At 55.8% G+C, this 23,044-nt stretch overlaps 1 protein-coding gene across 2 annotated transcripts in view; it reads left to right on the top strand.

Moving 5' to 3' along the window:
• The first annotated feature begins 1,558 nt into the window (after positions 1 to 1,558).
• The window catches only part of slc29a1b (solute carrier family 29 member 1b), a 607,754-nt gene continuing 586,268 nt past the window's right edge, over positions 1,559 to 23,044 (top strand). Inside the window, exon 1 of one of the 2 annotated variants that reach the window (XM_072500346.1) lies at positions 1,559 to 1,775. The gene's annotated coding sequence lies outside the window, so the exon portion shown is untranslated. The remainder of the gene's footprint in view (positions 1,776 to 23,044) is intronic. The other variant, XM_072500344.1, reaches the window with a different exon arrangement.

Here is a 23,044-nt window from a genome sequence, read left to right as displayed (position 1 = left end):
GACGATGGAGGAGATTCCTGAGAATGAGGAAGGTCAGGCATTGGATCGATTGGAGAGGATGGGACGGTTCTGCTGACACAGGAGAAGATTGAGAGGAGGTTTGAGATAATCATTCAAAACCACGGGATGTGTGGTCAGAGTCGAGAGGAAGAAACTATTCCCATTGGTGGGGAGACTCTCATTCCAGAGGAGAACAGACGACGGTGATTATCAAAAATACCAAATGTTAACTCGGAAAATAATCTTTACCCAGCGAGTGGTTAGGATCTGGAATGTTCTCTGAGAGTGTGGGGGAGACACATACATGCTGTACCTGTCCTGGGAGTGTTTGATGGGGACAGTGTAGAGGGAGCGTTACTCTGTATCTAACCCCGTGCTGTACCTGTCCTGGGAGTGTTTGATGGGGACAGTGTAGAGGGAGCGTTACTCTGTATCTAACCCCGTGCTGTACCTGTCCTGGGAGTGTTTGATGGGGACAGCGTAGAGGGAGCTTTACTCTGTATCTAACCCCGTGCTGTACCTGTCCTGGGAGTGTTTGATGAGGACAGTGTAGAGGGAGCTTTACTCTGTATCTAACCCCGTGCTGTACCTGTCCTGGGAGTGTTTGATGGGGACAGTGTAGAGGGAGCTTTACTCTGTATCTAACCCCGTGCTGTCCTTGTCCTGGGAGTGTTTGATGGGGACAGTGTAGAGGGAGCTTTACTCTGTATCTAACCCTGTGCTGTACCTGTCCTGGGAGTGTTTGATGGGGACAGTGTAGAGGGAGCTTTACTCTGTATCTCACCCCGTGCTGTACCTGTCCTGGGAGTGTTTGATGGGGACAGTGTAGAGGGAGCTTTACTCTGTATCTAACCCTGTGCTGTACCTGTCCTGGGAGTGTTTGATGGGGACAGTGTAGAGGGAGCTTTACTCTGTATCTAACCCCGTGCTGTCCCTGTCCTGGGAGTGTTTGATGGGGACAGTGTAGAGGGAGCTTTACTCTGTACCTAACCCCGTTCTGTATCCATCCTGGGAGTGTTTGATGGGGACAGTGTAGAGGGAGCTTTACTCTGTATCTAACCCCGTGCTGTACCTGTCCTGGGAGATTTTGGACGTTTAATAAAAAATAAATAAAATATCTTTATTGTCACAAGTAGGCTTACATTACCACTGCAGTGAAGTTACTAAACAGAAAGCAAAAAGCCCCTAATCGCCACATTCGGGCGCAATTTTGCTCCCTCTGTAATTATCCTCCGCTCTCTCTCTCTCTGTACTGAAGGCTGAGTTTAAGTTGCGATCTGGGCTTGGTGATGGTGAGCTTGTTTCCGAGTACAACGTGCTGAAAGCTGTTTTTGGATGTGCTTGCACATGTTGTGTAAGTGTGGAGCTGAGGGGATGTGAAAGTGACCCTGTCAGCGTTAGATCCGATGAGTGGGATTTCCAGCCTGGTAACTGGGCCGCTGCTGTGACAATCAGCCTCCAGCTGTGCTGGAGAGACAGGAACAAATAGTCAGCCCCTGACGGAAGTGAGGGAGAAAGACCCGAGTAAACAAGACCGAGGTGGGTAGAGAGAGTGCGAGAGAGACAGGAGGAACGAGAGAGAGGGAGTGACAGATGGAGGTGGAGAGGGGCTGAAGGACTGGACGCGGGACACGCGCACACATGGATTTTCTGTCATGGGCCGTGGACACTGCAGGCTGGGGCAACATTTATTGCCCGTCCCTAATTGCCCATGAGGGGCAGTGAAGTGTCGACCGCATTGCTGTGGGTCTGGAGTCACGTGTAGGCCAGGCCAGGTAAGGACGAGAGACTCTTTCCCTAAAGGACATGAGTGAACCAGGTGGGTTTTTACAACGATCGGCAAAGATTTCATGGTCACCACTACTGAGACTAATTTTTAATTCCAGATTTTTTATTAACTGCATTGAAATTCCACCAGCTGCCGTGGTGGAATCTGACCCCATGTCCCAGATCCTCGTCCACTCTACTAGTAACATCCTCAAAGAATTCCAGTAGATTTGTCAAGCATGATTTCCCTTCAGAAATCCATGCTGACTCTGTCCGATCCTGCCACTGGTTTCTGAGTGCTCGGCCATAAAATCTTTAACAATGGATTCTCGAATTTTCCCCGGCACTGATGTCAGTCTTACTGGTCTACAATTCCCTGCGTTTTCTTGACCTCCCTTTTTAAATAGTGGAGTTACATTAGCCACCCTCCAATCTGCAAGAACCGTTCCAGAGTCTATGGAATCCTGGGAGATGACCACCAAAGCAGCCACTATTTCTCGAACCACTTTCTTAAGCACTCTGGGATGCAGATTCTCAGACCCTGGGGATTTATCCGCCGTCAGTCCCATCAGTTTCCCCAACACCATTTCTCTACTAATGTTGATCTCCCTCAGTTCCTCTCAATCACTAAACCCTGCTTTCCCCAACATCGCTAGTATCTGATTGATGTCCTCATTTGCGAAGACAGAACCAAAGTATGTGTTTAGTTGCTCAGCCATTTCTTTATCCCCGATTATATATTCCCCTGTTTCCGACTGACATTTCTCTTCACCAGCCGTTTTCTCTTTGGGTACCAATAGAAACTTTTACAGCCAGTTTTTGGGTGAATTTAATCTCAGACAGAAATGATTAGCCCCCTGAGACAGCAAACTGGGTGTTGGGACACAGAACTGGGTGTCGGGGTACAGCACCGGGTGTTGGGGTACAGCACTGGGTGTTGGGGTACAGCACCGGGTGTTGGGGTACAGCACTGGATGTCGGGGTACAGCACCGGGTGTTGGGGTACAGCACTGGGTGTCGGGGTACAGCACCGGGTGTTGGGGTACAGCACTGGGTGTTGGGACACATAGAACATACATAGAACATAGAAAATACAGCACAGAACAGGCCCTTCGGCCCACGATGTTGTGCCGAACCTTTGTCCTAGATTAATCATAGATTATCATTGAATTTACAGTGCAGAAGGAGGCCATTCGGCCCATCGAGTCTGCATCGGCTCTTGGAAAGAGCACCCCACCCAAACCCAACACCTCCACCCAACACCAAGGGTAATTTGGACATTAAGGGCAATTTATCATTGGCCAATTCACCTAACCTGCACATCTTTGGACTGTGGGAGGAAACCGGAGCACCCGGAGGAAACCCACGCAGACACGGGGAGGACGTGCAGACTCCGCACAGACAGTGACCCAAGCCGGAATCGAACCTGGGACCCTGGAGCTGTGAAGCAATTGTGCTATCCACAATGCTACCGTGCTGCCCTTGAGAACAAATAAATCTACACTATGTCATTTTACCGTAATCCATGTACCTATCCAATAGCTGCTTGAAGGTCCCTAATGTTTCCGACTCAACTACTTCCACAGGCAGTGCATTCCATGCCCCCACTACTCTCTGGGTAAAGAACCTACCTCTGATATCCCTCCTATATCTTCCACCTTTCACCTTAAATTTATGTCCCCTTGTAATGGTTTGTTCCACCCGGAGAAAAAGTCTCTGACTGTCTACTCTATCTATTCCCCTGATCATCTTATAAACCTCTATCAAGTCGCCCCTCATCCTTCTCCGTTCTAATGAGAAAAGGCCTAGCACCCTCAACCTTTCCTCGTAAGACCTACTCTCCATTCCAGGCAACATCCTGGTAAATCTTCTTTGCACCTTTTCCAAAGCTTCCACATCCTTCCTAAAATGAGGCGACCAGAACTGTACACAGTACTCCAAATGTGGCCTTACCAAAGTTTTGTACAGCTGCATCATCACCTCACGGCTCTTAAATTCAATCCCTCTGTTAATGAACGCGAGCACACCATAGGCCTTCTTCACAGCTCTATCCACTTGAGTGGCAACTTTCAAAGATGTATGAACATAGACCCCAAGATCTCTCTGCTCCTCCACATTGCCAAGAACTCTACCGTTAACCCTGTATTCCGCATTCATATTTGTCCTTCCAAAATTGACAACCTCACACTTTTCAGGGTTAAACTCCATCTGCCACTTCTCAGCCCAGCTCTGCATCCTATCTATGTCTCTTTGCAGCCGACAACAGCCCTCCTTACTATCCACAACTCCACCAATCTTCGTATCGTCTGCAAATTTACTGACCCACCCTTCAACTCCCTCATCCAAGTCATTAATGAAAATCACAAACAGCAGAGGACCCAGAACTGATCCCTGCGGTACGCCACTGGTAACTGGGATCCAGGCTGAATATTTGCCATCCACCACCACTCTCTGACTTCTATCGGTTAGCCAGTTCGTTATCCAACTGGCCAAATTTCCCACTATCCCATGCCTCCTTACTTTCTGCATAAGCCTACCATGGGGAACTTTATCAAATGCCTTACTAAAATCCATGTACACTACATCCACTGCTTTACCTTCATCCACATGCTTGGTCACCTCCTCAAAGAATTCAATAAGATTTGTAAGGCAAGACCTACCCCTCACAAATCCGTGCTGACTATCCCTAATCAAGCAGTGTCTTTCCAGATGCTCAGAAATCCTATCCTTCAGTACCCTTTCCATTACTTTGCCTACCATCGAAGTAAGACCAACTGGCCTGTAATTCCCAGGGTTATCCCTAGTCCCTTTTTTGAACAGGGGCACGATATTCGCCACTCTCCAATCCCCTGGTACCACCCCTGTTGACAGTGAGGACGAAAAGATAATTGCCAACGGCTCTGCAATTTCATCTCTTGCTTCCCATAGAATCCTTGGATATATCCCGTCAGGCCCGGGGGACTTGTCTATCCTCAAGTTTTTCAAAATGCCCAACACATCTTCCTTCCTAACAAATAATCCCTCGAGCTTACCAATCTGTTTCACACTGTCCTCTCCAACAATATCGCCCCTCTCATTTGTAAATACAGAAGGAAAATACTCGTTCAAGACCTCTCCTATCTCTTCAGACTCAATACACAATCTCCCGCTACTGTCCTTGATCGGACCTACCCTCGCTCTAGTCATTCTCATATTTCTCACATATGTGTAAAAGGCCTTGGGGTTTTCCTTGATCCTACCCGCCAAAGATTGTTCATGCCCTCTCTTAGCTCTCCTAATCCCTTTCTTCAGTTCCCTCCTGGCTATCTTGTATCCCTCCGATGCCCTGTCTGAACCTTGTTTCCTCAGCCTTACATAAGTCACCTTTTTCCTCTTAACAAGACATTCAACCTCTCTTGTCAACCATGGTTCCCTCACTCGACCATCTCTTCCCTGCCTGACAGGGACATACATATCAAGGACACGTAGCACCTGTTCCTTGAACAAGTTCCACATTTCACTTGTGTCCTTCCCTGCCAGCCTATGTTCCCAACTTATGCACTTCAATTCTTGTCTGACAACATCGTATTTACCCTTCCCCCAATTGTAAACCTTGCCCTGTTGCACGTACCTATCCCTCTCCATTACTAACGTGAAAGTCACAGAATTGTGGTCACTATCTCCAAAATGCTCCCCCACTAACAAATCTATCACTTGCCCTGGCTCATTACCCAGTACTAAATCCAATATTGCCCCTCCTCTGGTCGGACAATCTACATACTGTGTTAGAAAAGCTTCCTGGACACACTGCACAAACACCACCCCATCCAAACTATTTGAGTTTCCACTCAATATTTGGGAAGTTAAAGTCGCCCATGACTACTACCCTGTGACTTCTGCACCTTTCCAAAATCTGTTTCCCAATCTGTTCCTCCACATCTCTGCTACTATTGGGGGGCCTATAGAAAACTCCTAACAAGGTGACTGCTCCTTTCCTATTTCTGACTTCAACCCATACTACCTCAATAGGGTGATACTCCTCGAACTGCCTTTCTGCAGCTGTTATACTATCTCTAATTAACAATGCCACGCCCCCCCACCTCTTTTACCACCCTCCCTAATCTTATTGAAACATCTATAACCAGGGACCTCCAACAACCATTTCTGCCCCTCTTCTATCCAAGTTTCCGTGATGGCCACCACATCGTAGTCCCAAGTACCGATCCATGCCTTAAGTTCACCCACCTTATTCCTGATGCTTCTTGCGTTGAAGTATACACACTTCAACCCATCTCCGTGCCTGCAAGTACTCTCCTTTGTCAGTGTTCCCTTCCCCACTGCCTCATTACATGCTTTGGCGTCCTGAATATCGGCTACCTTAGTTGCTGGACTACAAATCCGGTTCCCATTCCCCTGCCAAATTAGTTTAAACCCTCCCGAAGAGTACTAGAAAACCTCCCTCCCAGGATATTGGTGCCCCTCTGGTTCAGATGCAACCCGTCCTGCTTGTACAGGTCCCACCTTCCCCAGAATGCTCTCCAATTATCCAAATACCTGAAGCCCTCCCTCCTACACCATTCCTGCAGCCACGTGTTCAACTGCACTCTCTCCCTATTCCTAGCCTCGCTATCACGTGGCACCGGCAACAAACCAGAGATGACAACTCTGTCTGTCCTGGCTTTCAACTTCCAGCCTAACTCCCTAAACTTGTTTATTACCTCCACACCCCTTTTCCTACCTATGTCGTTGGTACCAATGTGCACCACGACTTCTGGCTGCTCCCCCTCCCCCTTAAGGATCCTGAAGACACGATCCGAGACATCCCTGGCCCTGGCACCCGGGAGGCAACATACCTTCCGGGAGTCTCGCTCGCGACCACAGAATCTCCTATCTATTCCCCTAACCATTGAGTCTCCTAACACTATTGCTTTTCTATTCTCCCCCCTTCCCTTCTGAGCCCCAGAGCCAGACTCAGTGCCAGAGACCTGGCCGCTAGGGCCTTCCCCCGGTAGGTCATCCCCCCCAACAGCATCCAAAACGGTATACTTGTTTTGAAGGGGAACGGCCACGAGGGATCCCTGCACTGTCTGCCTGTTTGTTTTTTTCCCCCTGACTGTAACCCAGCTATTCTTGTCCTGTACCTTGGGTGTGGTTACCTCCTTGTAACTCTTCTCAATCACCCCCTCTGCCTCCCGGATGATCCGAAGTTCATCCAGCTTCAGCTCCAGTTCCCTAACACGGTCTTTGAGGAGCTGAAGTTGGGTGCACTTCCCGCAGGTATAGTCAGTGGGGACACTGGTGGTATCCCTCACCACCCACATCCTACAGGAGGAGCATGTAACTGGCCTAGCCTCCATCCCCTCTTACCTGACAGAATATAGCTGCCCTGTGGACTAACTAGATCTCCGCCCTCCGACCCTGCTCCCAGTCAGCTACACTTCCTGTAAACTCCTGGCTCTCTTTGCACTCTTTGCGGAAATGTCGGAAACAAAATGAAAGGAGCACCTTACTCCCTCCTCACCTGACTCCCTCAGTCACCAAACTCTCACTATAGCACTCAAATGCACCAAATTCAGCACTCAGTGCAAAAACACTGAGGGAGTTGGGGTAAAGCACTGGGTGTTGGAGGCACTGGGTGTTGGGATACAGCACCGGGTGTTGGGGTACTGCACTGGGTGTTGGAGAACAGCACTGGGTGTTGGGGTACAGCACTGGGTGTTGGGGTACAGCACTGGGTGTTGGAGACCAGCACTGGGTGTTGGAGAACAGCACTGGGTGATGCCGTACAGCACTGGGTGTTGGGACACAGAACTGGGTGTTGGCGGTCCAGCACTGGGTGTTGGGGTACAGCACTGTGTGTTGGGGTACAGCACTGGGTGTTGGGGTACAGCACTGGGTGTTGGGGTACAGCACTGGGTGTTGGGGCACAGCACTGGGTGTTGGGGACTGGGTGTTGGGGTACAGCACTGGGTGTTGGGGTACAGCACTGGGTTTTGGGGTACAGCACTCGGTGTTGGGGTCCAGCACTGGGTGTTGGGGTACAGCACTGGGTGTTGGAGAACAGCACTGGGTGTTGGGGTACAGCACTGGGTGTTGGAGAATAGCACTGGGCGTTGGGGTACAGCACAGGGTGTTGGGGTACAGCACTGGGTATCGGGGTACAGCACTGGGTGTCGGGGTACAGAACTGGGTGTCGGGGTACAGCACTGGGTGTCGGGGTACAGCACTGGGTGTTGGGGTACAGCACTGGGTGTTGGGGTACGGCACTGGGTGTTGGGGACTGGGTTTTGGCGTACAGCACTGGGTGTTGGGGTACAGCACTGGGTGTTGGGGACTGGGTGTTGGGGTACAGCACTGGGTGTTGGGGTACAGCACTGGGTTTTGGGGTACAGCACTGGGTGTTGGGGTACAGCACTGGGTGTTGGGGTACAGCACTGGGAGTTGGGACACAGCACTGGGTGTTGGGGTACAGCACTGGATGTTGGGGTACAGCACTGGGTGTCGGGGTACAGCACTGGGTGTCGGGGTACAGCACTGGGTGTTGGGGTACAGCACTGGTTGTTGGGGTACAGAACTGGGCGTCGGGGTACAGCACTGGGTGTTGGGGTACAGCACTGGGTGTTGGGGTACAGCACTGGGTGTCGGGACACAGCACTGTGTGTTGGGGTACAGCACTGGGTGTTGGGGTACAGCGCTGGGTGTTGGGGTGCAGCACTGGGTGTCGGGGTACAGCACTGGGTGTTGGGGTACAGCACTGGGTGTTCGGGTACAGCACTGGGTGTCTGGGTACAGCACTGGGTGTTGAGGTACAGCACTGGGTGTTGGGATACAGCACTGGGTGTTGGGATGCAGCACTGGGTGTTGGGGTACAGCACTGGGTGTCGGGGTACAGCACTGGGTGTTGGGGTACAGCACTGGGTGTCGGGGTACAGCACTGGATGTTGGGGTACAGCACTGGATGTTGGGGTAAAGCACTGGGTGTTGGGATGCAGCACTGGGTGTTGGGGTACAGCACTGGGTGTCGGGGTACAGCACTGGGTGTTGGGGTACAGCACTGGGTGTCGGGAGTCAGCACTGGGTGTTGGAGAACAGCACTGGGTGTTGGGGTACAGCACTGGGTGTCGGGGTACAGAACTGGGTGTTGGGGTTCAGCACTGGGTGTTGGGGTACAGCATTGGGTGTTGGGGTACAGCACGGGGTGTTGGGACACAGCACTGGGTGTTGGGGTACAGCACTGGGTATCGGGACACAGCACTGGGTGTTGGGGTACAGCACTGGGTGTTGGGGTACAGCACTGGGTGTCGGGGTACAGCACTGGGTGTCGGGGTACAGCACTGGGTGTTGGGGAACAGCACTGTGTGTCGGGGTACAGCACTGAGTGTCGCGACACAGCACTGGGTGTCGGGACACAGCACTGGGTGTCGGGACACAGCACTGGGTGTTGGGGTACAGCACTGGGTGTCGGGGTACAGCACTGGGAGTTGGGACACAGCACTGGATGTTGGGGAACAGCACTGGGTGTTGGGACACAGCACTGGGTGTCGGGGTACAGCACTGGGTGTTGGGACACAGCACTGGGTGTCGGGACACAGCACTGGGTGTCGGGTCACAGCACTGGGTGTTGGGGTACAGCACTGGGTGTCGGGGTACAGCACTGGGTGTTGGGGTACAGCACTGGGTGTTGGGGTACAGCACTCGGTGTTGGGGTACAGCACTGGGTGTCGGGGTACAGCACAGGGTGTTGGGACACAGCACTGGGTGTCGGGGTACAGCACAGGGTGATGGGACACAGCACTGGGTGTCGGGGTACAGCACAGGGTGTTGGGGTACAGCACTGGGTGTCGGGGTACAGCACAGGGTGTTGGGACACAGCACTGGGTGTTGGGACACAGCACTGGGTGTCGGGGTACAGCACAGGGTGTTGGGACACAGCACTGGGTGTCGGGGTACAGCACTGGGTGTCGGGGTACAGCACTGGGTGTTGGGGTACAGCACTGGGTGTCGGGGTACAGCACTAGGTGTTGGGGTACAGCACTCGGTGGTGGGGTACAGCACTGGGTGTCGGGGTGCAGCACAGGGTGTTGGGACACAGCACTGGGTGTCGGGGTACAGCACTGGGTGTTGGGGTACAGCACTGGGTGTCGGGGTACAGCACTGGGTGTTGGGTTACAGCACTGGGTGTTGGGGTACAGCACTGGGTGTCGGGGTACAGCACTAGGTGTTGGGGTACAGCACTGGGTGTCGGGGTACAGCACTGGGTGTTGGGGTACAGCACTGGGCGTTGGGGTACAGCACTGGGTGTTGGGGTACAGCACTGGGTATCGGGGTACAGCACTGGGTGTTGGGGTACAGCACTGGGTGTTGGGACACAGCACTGGGTGTCGGCGTACAGCACTGGATGTTGGGGTACAGCACTGGGTGTCGGAGTACAGCGCTGGGTGTTGGGGTACAGCACTGGGTGACGGGGTACAGCACTCGGTGTTGGGGTACAGCACTGGGTGTCGGGGTACAGCACTCGGTGTTGGGACACAGCACTGGGTGTCGGGGTACAGCACTCGGTGTTGGGGTACAGCACTGGGTGTTGGGACACAGCACTGGGTGTCGGGGTACAGCACTGGATGTTGGGGTACAGCACTGGGTGTCGGGGTACCGCGCTGGGTGTTGGGGTACAGCACTGGGTGTTGGGGTACAGCACTGGGTGTTGAGGTACAGCACTGGGTGTCGGGGTACAGCACTGGGTGTTGGGGTACAGCACTGGGTGTTGGGGTACAGCACTGGGTGTTGAGGTAAAGCACTGGGTGTCGGTACACAGCACTTGGTGTTGGGGTACAGCACTGGGTGTTGGGGTACAGCACTGGGTGTTGGGGGTCCAGCACTGGGTGTTGAGGTAAAGCACTGGGTGTCGGTACACAGCACTTGGTGTTGGGGTACAGCACTGGGTGTTGGGGTACAGCACTGGGTGTTGGGGGTCCAGCACTGGGTGTTAGGGTAGAGCACTGGGTGTTGGGACACAGCACTGGGTGTTGGAGGCACTGGGTGTTGGGGTACAGCACTGGGTGTTGGAGGCACTGGGTGTTGGGGTATAGCACTGGGTGTTGGGGTCCAGCACTGGGTATTGGGGTACAGCACAAGGGGGTTCGGGTACAGCACTGGTTGTTGGGGTACAGCACTGGGTGTTGGAGAACAGCACTGGGTGTTGGGGTACAGCACTGGGGGTTGGAGAACAGCACTGGATGTTGGGGTACAGCACTGGGTGTTGCCGTACAGCACTGGTGTTGGGGTACAGCACTGGGTGTTGGGGTACAGCACTGGGTGTTGGGGTACAGCACTGGGTGTTGGGGCACAGCACTGGGTGTTGGGGTACAGCACTGGGTGTTAGGACACAGCACTGGGTGTTGGGGTACAGCACTGGGTGTTGGGGTACAGCACTGGGTGTTAGGACACAGCACTGGGTATCGGGGTATAGCACTGGGTGTTGGGGTACAGCACTGGGTGTTGGGGTACAGAACTGGGTGTTGGGGTTCAGCACTGGGTGTTGGGGTACAGCACTCGGTGTTGGGGTACAGCACTGGGTGTTGGGGTACAGCACTGGGTGTTGGGGTACAGCACTGGGTGTTGGGGTACAGCACTCGGTGGTGGGGTACAGCACTAGGTGTTGGGGTACAGCATTGGGTGTTGGAGGCACTGTGTGTTGGGGTACAGCACTGGGTGTTGGGGTACTGCACTGGGTGTTGCGGTACAGCACTGGGTGTTGGAGGCACTTGTTGTTGGGTACAGCACTAGGTGTTGGGGTACAGCACTGGGTGTTGGGGTACAGCACTGGATGTCGGGGTACAGCACTCGGTGTTGGGGTACAGCACTGGGTGTTGGGGTACAGCACTGGATGTTGAGGTACAGCACTGGGTGTTGGGGTACAGCACTGGGTGTTGGGGTACAGCACTGCGTGTTGAGGTACAGCACTGGGTGTTGGGGTACAGCACTGGGTGTTGGGGTACAGCACTGGGTGTTGGGGCACAGCACTGGGTGTTGGGGTACAGCACTGGGTGTTGGGGCACAGCACTGGGTGTTAGGACACAGCACTAGGTGTCGTGGTACAGCACTGGATGTTGGGGTACAGCATTGGGTGTTGGGGTACAGCACTGTGTGTTGGGGTACAGCACTCGGTGTTGGGGTACAGCACTGGGTGTTGGGGTACAGCACTGGGTGTTGGAGGCACTGGGTGTTGGGGTACAGCACTGGGTGTTGTGGTACAGAACTGGGTTTTGTGGTTCAGCACTGGGTGTTGGGGTACAGCACTCGGTGTTGGGGTACAGCACTGGGTGTTGGAGGCACTTGTTGTTGGGTACAGCACTAGGTGTTGGGGTACAGCACTGGGTGTTGGGGTACAGCACTGGATGTCGGGGTACAGCACTGGATGTTGGGGTACAGCACTCGGTGTTGGGGTTCAGCACTGGGTGTTGGGGTACAGCACTGTGTGTTGAGGTACAGCACTGGGTGTTGGGGTACAGCACTGGGTGTTGGGGTACAGCACTGGGTGTTGGGGTACAGCACTGGGTGTTGGGGCACAGCACTGGGTGTTGGGGTACAGCACTGGGTGTTGGGGCACAGCACTGGGTGTTAGGACACAGCACTAGGTGTCGTGGTACAGCACTGGATGTTGGGGTACAGCATTGGGTGTTGGGGTACAGCACTGGGTGTTGGGGTAGTGCACTCGGTGTTGGGGTACAGCACTGGGTGTTGGGGTACAGCACTGGGTGTTGGAGGCACTGGGTGTTGGGGTACAGCACTGGGTGTCGGGGTACAGCACTGGGTGTTGGGGTACAGCACTGGATGTTGGGGTACAGCATTGGGTGTTGGGGTTCAGAATTGAGTGTTGGGGTACAGCACTGGGTGTTGGGGTACAGCACTCGGTGTTGGGGTACAGCACTGGGTGTTGGGGTACAGCGCTGCGTGTTGGGACACAGCACTGGGTGTCGGGGTACAGTACTGGATGTTGGGGTACAGCACTGGGTGTTGGGGTACAGCACTGGGTGTTGGAGGCACTGGGTGTTGGGGTACAGCACTGGATGTTGGGGTACAGCACTGGGTGTTGGGGTACAGCGCTGGGTGTTGGGACACAGCACTGGGTGTTGGGGCACAGCACTGGGTGTTGGGGTACAGCACTGGGTGTTGGGGTACAGCACTCGGTGGTGGGGTACAGCACTCGGTGTTGGGGTACAGCATTGGGTGTTGGAGGCACTGGGTGTTGGGGTACAGCACTGGGTGTTGAGGTACAGCACTCGGTGTTGGGGTACAGCACTGGTTGTTGGGGTACATACTGGGTGTTGGGGTACAGCACTGGGTGTTGGGACACAGCACTGGATGTTGGGGTACAGCACTGGGTGTTGGGGTACAGCGCTGGGTGTTGGGGTACAGAACTGGGTGTTGGGACACAGCACTGGGTGTCGGGGTACAGCACTGGATGTTGGGGTACAGCACTGGGTGTTGGGGTACAGCACTGGGTGTTGGAGGCACTGGGTGTTGGGGTACAGCACTGGGTGTTGGGGTACAGAACTGGGTGTTGGGACACAGCAATACGTGTTGTAGGCACTGGGTGTCGGGGTACAGCACTGGGTGTTGAGGTACATCACTCGGTGTTGGGGTACAGCACTGGGTGTTGGGGTACATACTGGGTGTTGGGGTACAGCACTGGATGTTGGGGTACAGCACTGGGTGTTGGAGAACAGCACTGGGTGTTGGGAAACAGCACTGGGTGTTAGGGTACATTACTGGATGTTGAGGTACAGCACTGGGTGTTGGGGTACAGCACTGGGTATTGGGGTACAGCACTGGGTGTCGGGGCACAGCACTGGGTGTCGGGGTACAGCACTGGGTGTTGGGACACAGCACTGGGTGTTGGGGACTTGGTGTTGGGGTACAGCACTGGGTGTTGGAGAACAGCACTGGGTGTTGGGGTACAGTACTGGGTGTTGGTGTATAGCACTGGGTGTTGGGGTACAGCACTGGGTGTTGGGGTACAGCACTGGGTGTTGGGGTACAGCACTGGGTGTTGGGGCACAGCACTGGGTGTTGGGGTGCGGCACTCGGTGTTAGGACACAGCACTGGGTGTTGGGGTACAGCACTGGGTGTTGGGGTACAGCACTGGGTGTTGGGGCACAGCACTGGGTGTTGGGGTACAGCACTGGGTGTTAGGGCACAGCACTGGGTTTTGTGGTTCAGCACTGGGTGTTGGGGTACAGCACTCGGTGTTGGGATACAGCACTGGGTGTTGGGGTACAGCACTGGGTGTTGGGGTACAGCATTCGGTGTTGGGGTACAGCACTAGGTGTTGGGGTACAGCATTGGGTGTTGGAGGCACTGGTTGTTGGGGTACAGCACTGGCTGTTGGGGTAAAGCACTGGGTGTTGGGGTACAGCACTGGGTGTTGGAGGCACTTGTTGTTGGGTACAGCACTAGGTGTTGGGGTACAGCACTGGGTGTTGGGGTACAGCACTGGGTGCTGAGGTACAGCACTGGGTTTTGGTGTACAGCACTGGGTGTTGAGGTACAGCACTGAGTGTTGGGGTACAGCACTGGGTGTTGGGGTACAGCACTGGGCGTTGGGGCACAGCACTGGGTGTTGGGGTACAGCACTGGGTGTTGGGGTAGAGCACTGGGTGTTGGGGCACAGCACTGGGTGTTGGGGTACAGCACTGGGTGTTAGGACACAGCACTGGGTGTCGGGGTACAGCACTGGATGTTGGGGTACAGCATTGGGTGTTGGTTTACAGATCTGGGTGTTGGGGTACAGCACTCGGTGTTGGGGTACAGCACTGGGTGTTGGGGTACAGCACTGGGTGTTGGAGGCACTGGGTGTTGGGGTACAGCACTGGGTGTTGGGGTACAGCAATGGGTGTTGGGGTACAGCATTGGGTGTTGGGGTTCAGAACTGGGTGTTGGGTTACATCACTTGGTGTTGGGGTACAGCACTCGGTGTTGGGGTACAGCACTGGGTGTTCGGGTACAGCACTGGGTGTTGGAGGCACTGGGTGTTGGGGTACAGCACTGGGTGTTGGGGTACAGCGCTGGGTGTTGGGGTACAGAACTGGGTGTTGGGACACAGCACTGGGTGTCGGGACACAGCACTGGATGTTGGGGTACAGAACTGGGTGTTGGGGTACAGCACTGGGTGTTGGAGGCACTGGGTGTTGGGGTACAGCACTGGGTGTTGGGGTACAGAACTGGGTGTTGGGACACAGCACTACGTGTTGTAGGCACTGGGTGTCGGGGTACAGCACTGGGTGTTGAGGTACAGCACTCGGTGTTGGGGTACAGCACTGGGCGTTGGGGTACATACTGGGTGTTGGGGTACAGCACTGGATGTTGGGGTACAGCACTGGGTGTTGCAGAACAGCACTGGGTGTTGGGACACAGCACTGGGTGTTGGGGTACAGCACTGGATGTTGAGGTACAGCACTGGGTGTTGGGGTACAGCACTGGGTATTGGTGTACAGCACTGGGTGTCGGGGCACAGCACTGGGTGTCGGGGTACAGCACTGGGTGTTGGGACACAGCACTGGGTGTTGGGGACTTGGTGTTGGGGTACAGCACTGGGTGTTGGAGAACAGCACTGGGTGTTGGGGTACAGTACTGGGTGTTGGTGTACAGCACTGGGTGTTGGGGTACAGCACTGGGTGTTGGGGTACAGCACTGGGTGTTGGGGCACAGCACTGGGTGTTGGGGTGCAGCACTCGGTGTTAGGACACAGCACTGGGTGTTGGGGTACAGCACTGGGTGTTGGGGTACAGCACTGGGTGTTGGGGTACAACACTGGGTGTTGGGGCACAGCACTGGGTGTTGGGGTACAGCACTGGGTGTTAGGACACAGCACTGGGTATCGGGGCACAGCACTGGGTGTTGGGGCACAGCACTGGGTGTTGGGGTACAGCACTGGGTGTTGGGGCACAGCACTGGGTGTTAGGACACAGCACTAGGTGTCGTGGTACAGCACTGGATGTTGGGGTACAGCATTGGGTGTTGGGGTACAGCACTGGGTGTTGGGGTACAACACTCGGTGTTGGGGTACAGCACTGGGTGTTGGGGTACAGCACTGGGTGTTGGAGGCACTGGGTGTTGGGGTACAGCACTGGGTGTCGGGGTACAGCACTGGGTGTTGGGGTACAGCACTGGATGTTGGGGTACAGCATTGGGTGTTGGGGTTCAGAACTGAGTGTTGGGGTACAGCACTGGGTGTTGGGGTACAGCACTCGGTGTTGGGGTACAGCACTGGGTGTTGGGGTACAGCGCTGCGTGTTGGGACACAGCACTGGGTGTCGGGGTACAGTACTGGATGTTGGGGTACAGCACTGGGTGTTGGGGTACAGCACTGGGTGTTGGAGGCACTGGGTGTTGGGGTACAGCACTGGATGTTGGGGTACAGCACTGGGTGTTGGGGTACAGCGCTGGGTGTTGGGACACAGCACTGAGTGTTGGGGTACAGCACTGGGTGTTGGGGTACAGCACTGGGTGTTGCGGTACAGCACTGGGCGTTGGGGCACAGCACTGGGTGTTGGGGTACAGCACTGGGTGTTGGGGTAGAGCACTGGGTGTTGGGGCACAGCACTGGGTGTTGGGGTACAGCACTGGGTGTTAGGACACAGCACTGGGTGTCGGGGTACAGCACTGGATGTTGGGGTACAGCATTGGGTGTTGGGTTACAGAACTGGGTGTTGGGGTACAGCACTCGGTGTTGGGGTACAGCACTGGGTGTTGGGGTACAGCACTGGGTGTTGGAGGCACTGGGTGTTGGGGTACAGCACTGGGTGTTGGGGTACAGCAATGGGTGTTGGGGTACAGCATTGGGTGTTGGGGTTCAGAACTGGGTGTTGGGGTACATCACTTGGTGTTGGGGTACAGCACTCGGTGTTGGGGTACAGCACTGGGTGTTCGGGTACAGCACTGGGTGTTGGAGGCACTGGGTGTTGGGGTACAGCACTGGGTGTTGGGGTACAGCGCTGGGTGTTGGGGTACAGAACTGGGTGTTGGGACACAGCACTGGGTGTCGGGACACAGCACTGGATGTTGGGGTACAGAACTGGGTGTTGGGGTACAGCACTGGGTGTTGGAGGCACTGGGTGTTGGGGTACAGCACTGGGTGTTGGGGTACAGAACTGGGTGTTGGGACACAGCACTACGAGTTGTAGGCACTGGGTGTCGGGGTACAGCACTGGGTGTTGAGGTACAGCACTCGGTGTTGGGGTACAGCACTGGGTGTTGGGGTACATACTGGGTGTTGGGGTACAGCACTGGATGTTGGGGTACAGCACTGGGTGTTGGAGAACAGCACTGGGTGTTGGGACACAGCACTGGGTGTTGGGGTACAGCACTGGATGTTGAGGTACAGCACTGGGTGTTGGGGTACAGCACTGGGTATTGGTGTACAGCACTGGGTGTCGGGGCACAGCACTGGGTGTCGGGGTACAGCACTGGGTGTTGGGACACAGCACTGGGTGTTGGGGACTTGGTGTTGGGGTACAGCACTGGGTGTTGGAGAACAGCACTGGGTGTTGGGGTACAGTACTGGGTGTTGGTGTACAGCACTGGGTGTTGGGGTACAGCACTGGGTGTTGGGGTACAGCACTGGGTGTTGGGGCACAGCACTGGGTGTTGGGGTGCAGCACTCGGTGTTAGGACACAGCACTGGGTGTTGGGGTACAGCACTGGGTGTTGGGGTACAGCACTGGGTGTTGGGGTACAACACTGGGTGTTGGGGCACAGCACTGGGTGTTGGGGTACAGCACTGGGTGTTAGGACACAGCACTGGGTATCGGGGCACAGCACTGGGTGTTGGGGCACAGCACTGGGTGTTGGGGTACAGCACTGGGTGTTGGGGCACAGCACTGGGTGTTAGGACACAGCACTAGGTGTCGTGGTACAGCACTGGATGTTGGGGTACAGCATTGGGTGTTGGGGTACAGCACTGGGTGTTGGGGTACAGCACTCGGTGTTGGGGTACAGCACTGGGTGTTGGGGTACAGCACTGGGTGTTGGAGGCACTGGGTGTTGGGGTACAGCACTGGGTGTCGGGGTACAGCACTGGGTGTTGGGGTACAGCACTGGATGTTGGGGTACAGCATTGGGTGTTGGGGTTCAGAACTGAGTGTTGGGGTACAGCACTGGGTGTTGGGGTACAGCACTCGGTGTTGGGGTACAGCACTGGGTGTTGGGGTACAGCGCTGCGTGTTGGGACACAGCACTGGGTGTCGGGGTACAGTACTGGATGTTGGGGTACAGCACTGGGTGTTGGGGTACAGCACTGGGTGTTGGAGGCACTGGGTGTTGGGGTACAGCACTGGATGTTGGGGTACAGCACTGGGTGTTGGGGTACAGCGCTGGGTGTTGGGACACAGCACTGTGTGTTGGGGCACAGCACTGGGTGTTGGGGTACAGCACTGGGTGTTGGGGTACAGCACTCGGTGGTCGGGTACAGCACTCGGTGTTGGGGTACAGCATTGGGTGTTGGAGGCACTGGGTGTTGGGGTACAGCACTGGGTGTTGAGGTACAGCACTCGGTGTTGGGGTACAGCACTGGTTGTTGGGGTACATACTGGGTGTTGGGGTACAGCACTGGGTGTTGGGACACAGCACTGGATGTTGGGGTACAGCACTGGGTGTAGGGGTACAGCGCTGTGTGTTGGGGTACAGAACTGGGTGTTGGGACACAGCACTGGGTGTCGGGGAACAGCACTGGGTGTTGGGGTACAGCAATGGGTGTTGGGGTACAGCATTGGGTGTTGGGGTTCAGAACTGGGTGTTGGGGTACATCACTTGGTGTTGGGGTGCAGCACTCGGTGTTGGGGTACAGCACTGGGTGTTCGGGTACAGCACTGGGTGTTGGAGGCACTGGGTGTTGGGGTACAGCACTGGGTGTTGGGGTACAGCGCTGGGTGTTGGGGTACAGAACTGGGTGTTGGGACACAGCACTGGGTGTCGGGACACAGCACTGGATGTTGGGGTACAGAACTGGGTGTTGGGGTACAGCACTGGGTGTTGGAGGCACTGGGTGTTGGGGTACAGCACTGGGTGTTGGGGTACAGAACTGGGTGTTGGGACACAGCACTACGTGTTGTAGGCACTGGGTGTCGGGGTACAGCACTGGGTGTTGAGGTACAGCACTCGGTGTTGGGGTACAGCACTGGGTGTTGGGGTACATACTGGGTGTTGGGGTACAGCACTGGATGTTGGGGTACAGCACTGGGTGTTGCAGAACAGCACTGGGTGTTGGGACACAGCACTGGGTGTTGGGGTACAGCACTGGATGTTGAGGTACAGCACTGGGTGTTGGGGTACAGCACTGGGTATTGGTGTACAGCACTGGGTGTCGGGGCACAGCACTGGGTGTCGGGGTACAGCACTGGGTGTTGGGACACAGCACTGGGTGTTGGGGACTTGGTGTTGGGGTACAGCACTGGGTGTTGGAGAACAGCACTGGGTGTTGGGGTACAGTACTGGGTGTTGGTGTACAGCACTGGGTGTTGGGGTACAGCACTGGGTGTTGGGGTACAGCACTGGGTGTTGGGGCACAGCACTGGGTGTTGAGGTGCAGCACTCGGTGTTAGGACACAGCACTGGGTGTTGGGGTACAGCACTGGGTGTTGGGGTACAGCACTGGGTGTTGGGGTACAACACTGGGTGTTGGGGCACAGCACTGGGTGTTGGGGTACAGCACTGGGTGTTAGGACGCAGCACTGGGTATCGGGGCACAGCACTGGGTGTTGGGGCACAGCACTGGGTGTTGGGGTACAGCACTGGGTGTTGGGGCACAGCACTGGGTGTTAGGACACAGCACTAGGTGTCGTGGTACAGCACTGGATGTTGGGGTACAGCATTGGGTGTTGGGGTACAGCACTGGGTGTTGGGGTACAACACTCGGTGTTGGGGTACAGCACTGGGTGTTGGGGTACAGCACTGGGTGTTGGAGGCACTGGGTGTTGGGGTACAGCACTGGGTGTCGGGGTACAGCACTGGGTGTTGGGGTACAGCACTGGATGTTGGGGTACAGCATTGGGTGTTGGGGTTCAGAACTGAGTGTTGGGGTACAGCACTGGGTGTTGGGGTACAGCACTCGGTGTTGGGGTACAGCACTGGGTGTTGGGGTACAGCGCTGCGTGTTGGGACACAGCACTGGGTGTCGGCGTACAGTACTGGATGTTGGGGTACAGCACTGGGTGTTGGGGTACAGCACTGGGTGTTGGAGGCACTGGGTGTTGGGGTACAGCACTGGATGTTGGGGTACAGCACTGGGTGTTGGGGTACAGCGCTGGGTGTTGGGACACAGCACTGAGTGTTGGGGTACAGCACTGGGTGTTGGGGTACAGCACTGGGTGTTGCGGTACAGCACTGGGCGTTGGGGCACAGCACTGGGTGTTGGGGTACAGCACTGGGTGTTGGGGTAGAGCACTGGGTGTTGGGGCACAGCACTGGGTGTTGGGGTACAGCACTGGGTGTTAGGACACAGCACTGGGTGTCGGGGTACAGCACTGGATGTTGGGGTACAGCATTGGGTGTTGGGTTACAGAACTGGGTGTTGGGGTACAGCACTCGGTGTTGGGGTACAGCACTGGGTGTTGGGGTACAGCACTGGGTGTTGGAGGCACTGGGTGTTGGGGTACAGCACTGGGTGTTGGGGTACAGCAATGGGTGTTGGGGTACAGCATTGGGTGTTGGGGTTCAGAACTGGGTGTTGGGGTACATCACTTGGTGTTGGGGTACAGCACTCGGTGTTGGGGTACAGCACTGGGTGTTCGGGTACAGCACTGGGTGTTGGAGGCACTGGGTGTTGGGGTACAGCACTGGGTGTTGGGGTACAGCGCTGGGTGTTGGGGTACAGAACTGGGTGTTGGGACACAGCACTGGGTGTCGGGACACAGCACTGGATGTTGGGGTACAGAACTGGGTGTTGGGGTACAGCACTGGGTGTTGGAGGCACTGGGTGTTGGGGTACAGCACTGGGTGTTGGGGTACAGAACTGGGTGTTGGGACACAGCACTACGTGTTGTAGGCACTGGGTGTCGGGGTACAGCACTGGGTGTTGAGGTACAGCACTCGGTGTTGGGGTACAGCACTGGGTGTTGGGGTACATACTGGGTGTTGGGGTACAGCACTGGATGTTGGGGTACAGCACTGGGTGTTGCAGAACAGCACTGGGTGTTGGGACACAGCACTGGGTGTTGGGGTACAGCACTGGATGTTGAGGTACAGCACTGGGTGTTGGGGTACAGCACTGGGTATTGGTGTACAGCACTGGGTGTCGGGGCACAGCACTGGGTGTCGGGGTACAGCACTGGGTGTTGGGACACAGCACTGGGTGTTGGGGACTTGGTGTTGGGGTACAGCACTGGGTGTTGGAGAACAGCACTGGGTGTTGGGGTACAGTACTGGGTGTTGGTGTACAGCACTGGGTGTTGGGGTACAGCACTGGGTGTTGGGGTACAGCACTGGGTGTTGGGGCACAGCACTGGGTGTTGGGGTGCAGCACTCGGTGTTAGGACACAGCACTGGGTGTTGGGGTACAGCACTGGGTGTTGGGGTACAGCACTGGGTGTTGGGGTACAACACTGGGTGTTGGGGCACAGCACTGGGTGTTGGGGTACAGCACTGGGTGTTAGGACACCGCACTGGGTATCGGGGCACAGCACTGGGTGTTGGGGCACAGCACTGGGTGTTGGGGTACAGCACTGGGTGTTGGGGCACAGCACTGGGTGTTAGGACACAGCACTAGGTGTCGTGGTACAGCACTGGATGTTGGGGTACAGCATTGGGTGTTGGGGTACAGCACTGGGTGTTGGGGTACAGCACTCGGTGTTGGGGTACAGCACTGGGTGTTGGGGTACAGCACTGGGTGTTGGAGGCACTGGGTGTTGGGGTACAGCACTGGGTGTCGGGGTACAGCACTGGGTGTTGGGGTACAGCACTGGATGTTGGGGTACAGCATTGGGTGTTGGGGTTCAGAACTGAGTGTTGGGGTACAGCACTGGGTGTTGGGGTACAGCACTCGGTGTTGGGGTACAGCACTGGGTGTTGGGGTACAGCGCTGCGTGTTGGGACACAGCACTGGGTGTCGGGGTACAGTACTGGATGTTGGGGTACAGCACTGGGTGTTGGGGTACAGCACTGGGTGTTGGAGGCACTGGGTGTTGGGGTACAGCACTGGATGTTGGGGTACAGCACTGGGTGTTGGGGTACAGCGCTGGGTGTTGGGACACAGCACTGGGTGTTGGGGCACAGCACTGGGTGTTGGGGTACAGCACTGGGTGTTGGGGTACAGCACTCGGTGGTGGGGTACAGCACTCGGTGTTGGGGTACAGCATTGGGTGTTGGAGGCACTGGGTGTTGGGGTACAGCACTGGGTGTTGAGGTACAGCACTCGGTGTTGGGGTACAGCACTGGTTGTTGGGGTACATACTGGGTGTTGGGGTACAGCACTGGGTGTTGGGACACAGCACTGGATGTTGGGGTACAGCACTGGGTGTAGGGGTACAGCGCTGTGTGTTGGGGTACAGAACTGGGTGTTGGGACACAGCACTGGGTGTCGGGGAACAGCACTGGATGTTGGGGTACAGCACTGGGTGTTGGGGTACAGCACTGGGTGTTGGAGGCACTGGGTGTTGGGGTACAGCACTGGGTGTTGGGGTACAGCACTGGGTGTTGGGGTACAGAACTGGGTGTTGGGACACAGCACTACGTGTTGTAGGCACTGGGTGTCGGGGTACAGCACTGGGTGTTGAGGTACATCACTCGGTGTTGGGGTACAGCACTGGGTGTTGGGGTACATACTGGGTGTTGGGGTACAGCACTGGATGTTGGGGTACAGCACTGGGTGTTGGAGAACAGCACTGGGTGTTGGGACGCAGCACTGGGTGTTAGGGTACAGCACTGGATGTTGAGGTACAGCACTGGGTGTTGGGGTACAGCACTGGGTATTGGGGTACAGCACTGGGTGTCGGGGCACAGCACTGGGTGTCGGGGTACAGCACTGGGTGTTGGGACACAGCACTGGGTGTTGGGGAACAGCACTGGGTGTTGGGGTACAGTACTGGGTGTTGGTGTACAGCACTGGGTGTTGGGGTACAGCACTGGGTGTTGGGGTACAGCACTGGGTGTTGGGGTACAGCACTGGGTGTTGGGGCACAGCACTGGGTGTTGGGGTGCGGCACTCGGTGTTAGGACACAGCACTGGGTGTTGGGGTACAGCACCGGGTGTTGGGGTACAGCACTGGGTGTTGGGGCACAGCACTGTGTGTTGGGGTACAGCACTGG

This window comes from Scyliorhinus torazame, chromosome 4 (genome assembly GCF_047496885.1).
Source record: "Scyliorhinus torazame isolate Kashiwa2021f chromosome 4, sScyTor2.1, whole genome shotgun sequence".
Lineage (NCBI taxonomy): Eukaryota > Metazoa > Chordata > Chondrichthyes > Carcharhiniformes > Scyliorhinidae > Scyliorhinus > Scyliorhinus torazame.
Note: the sequence above shows the minus strand (reverse complement) of the source record. Positions and strands in the feature narration are given on the sequence as shown.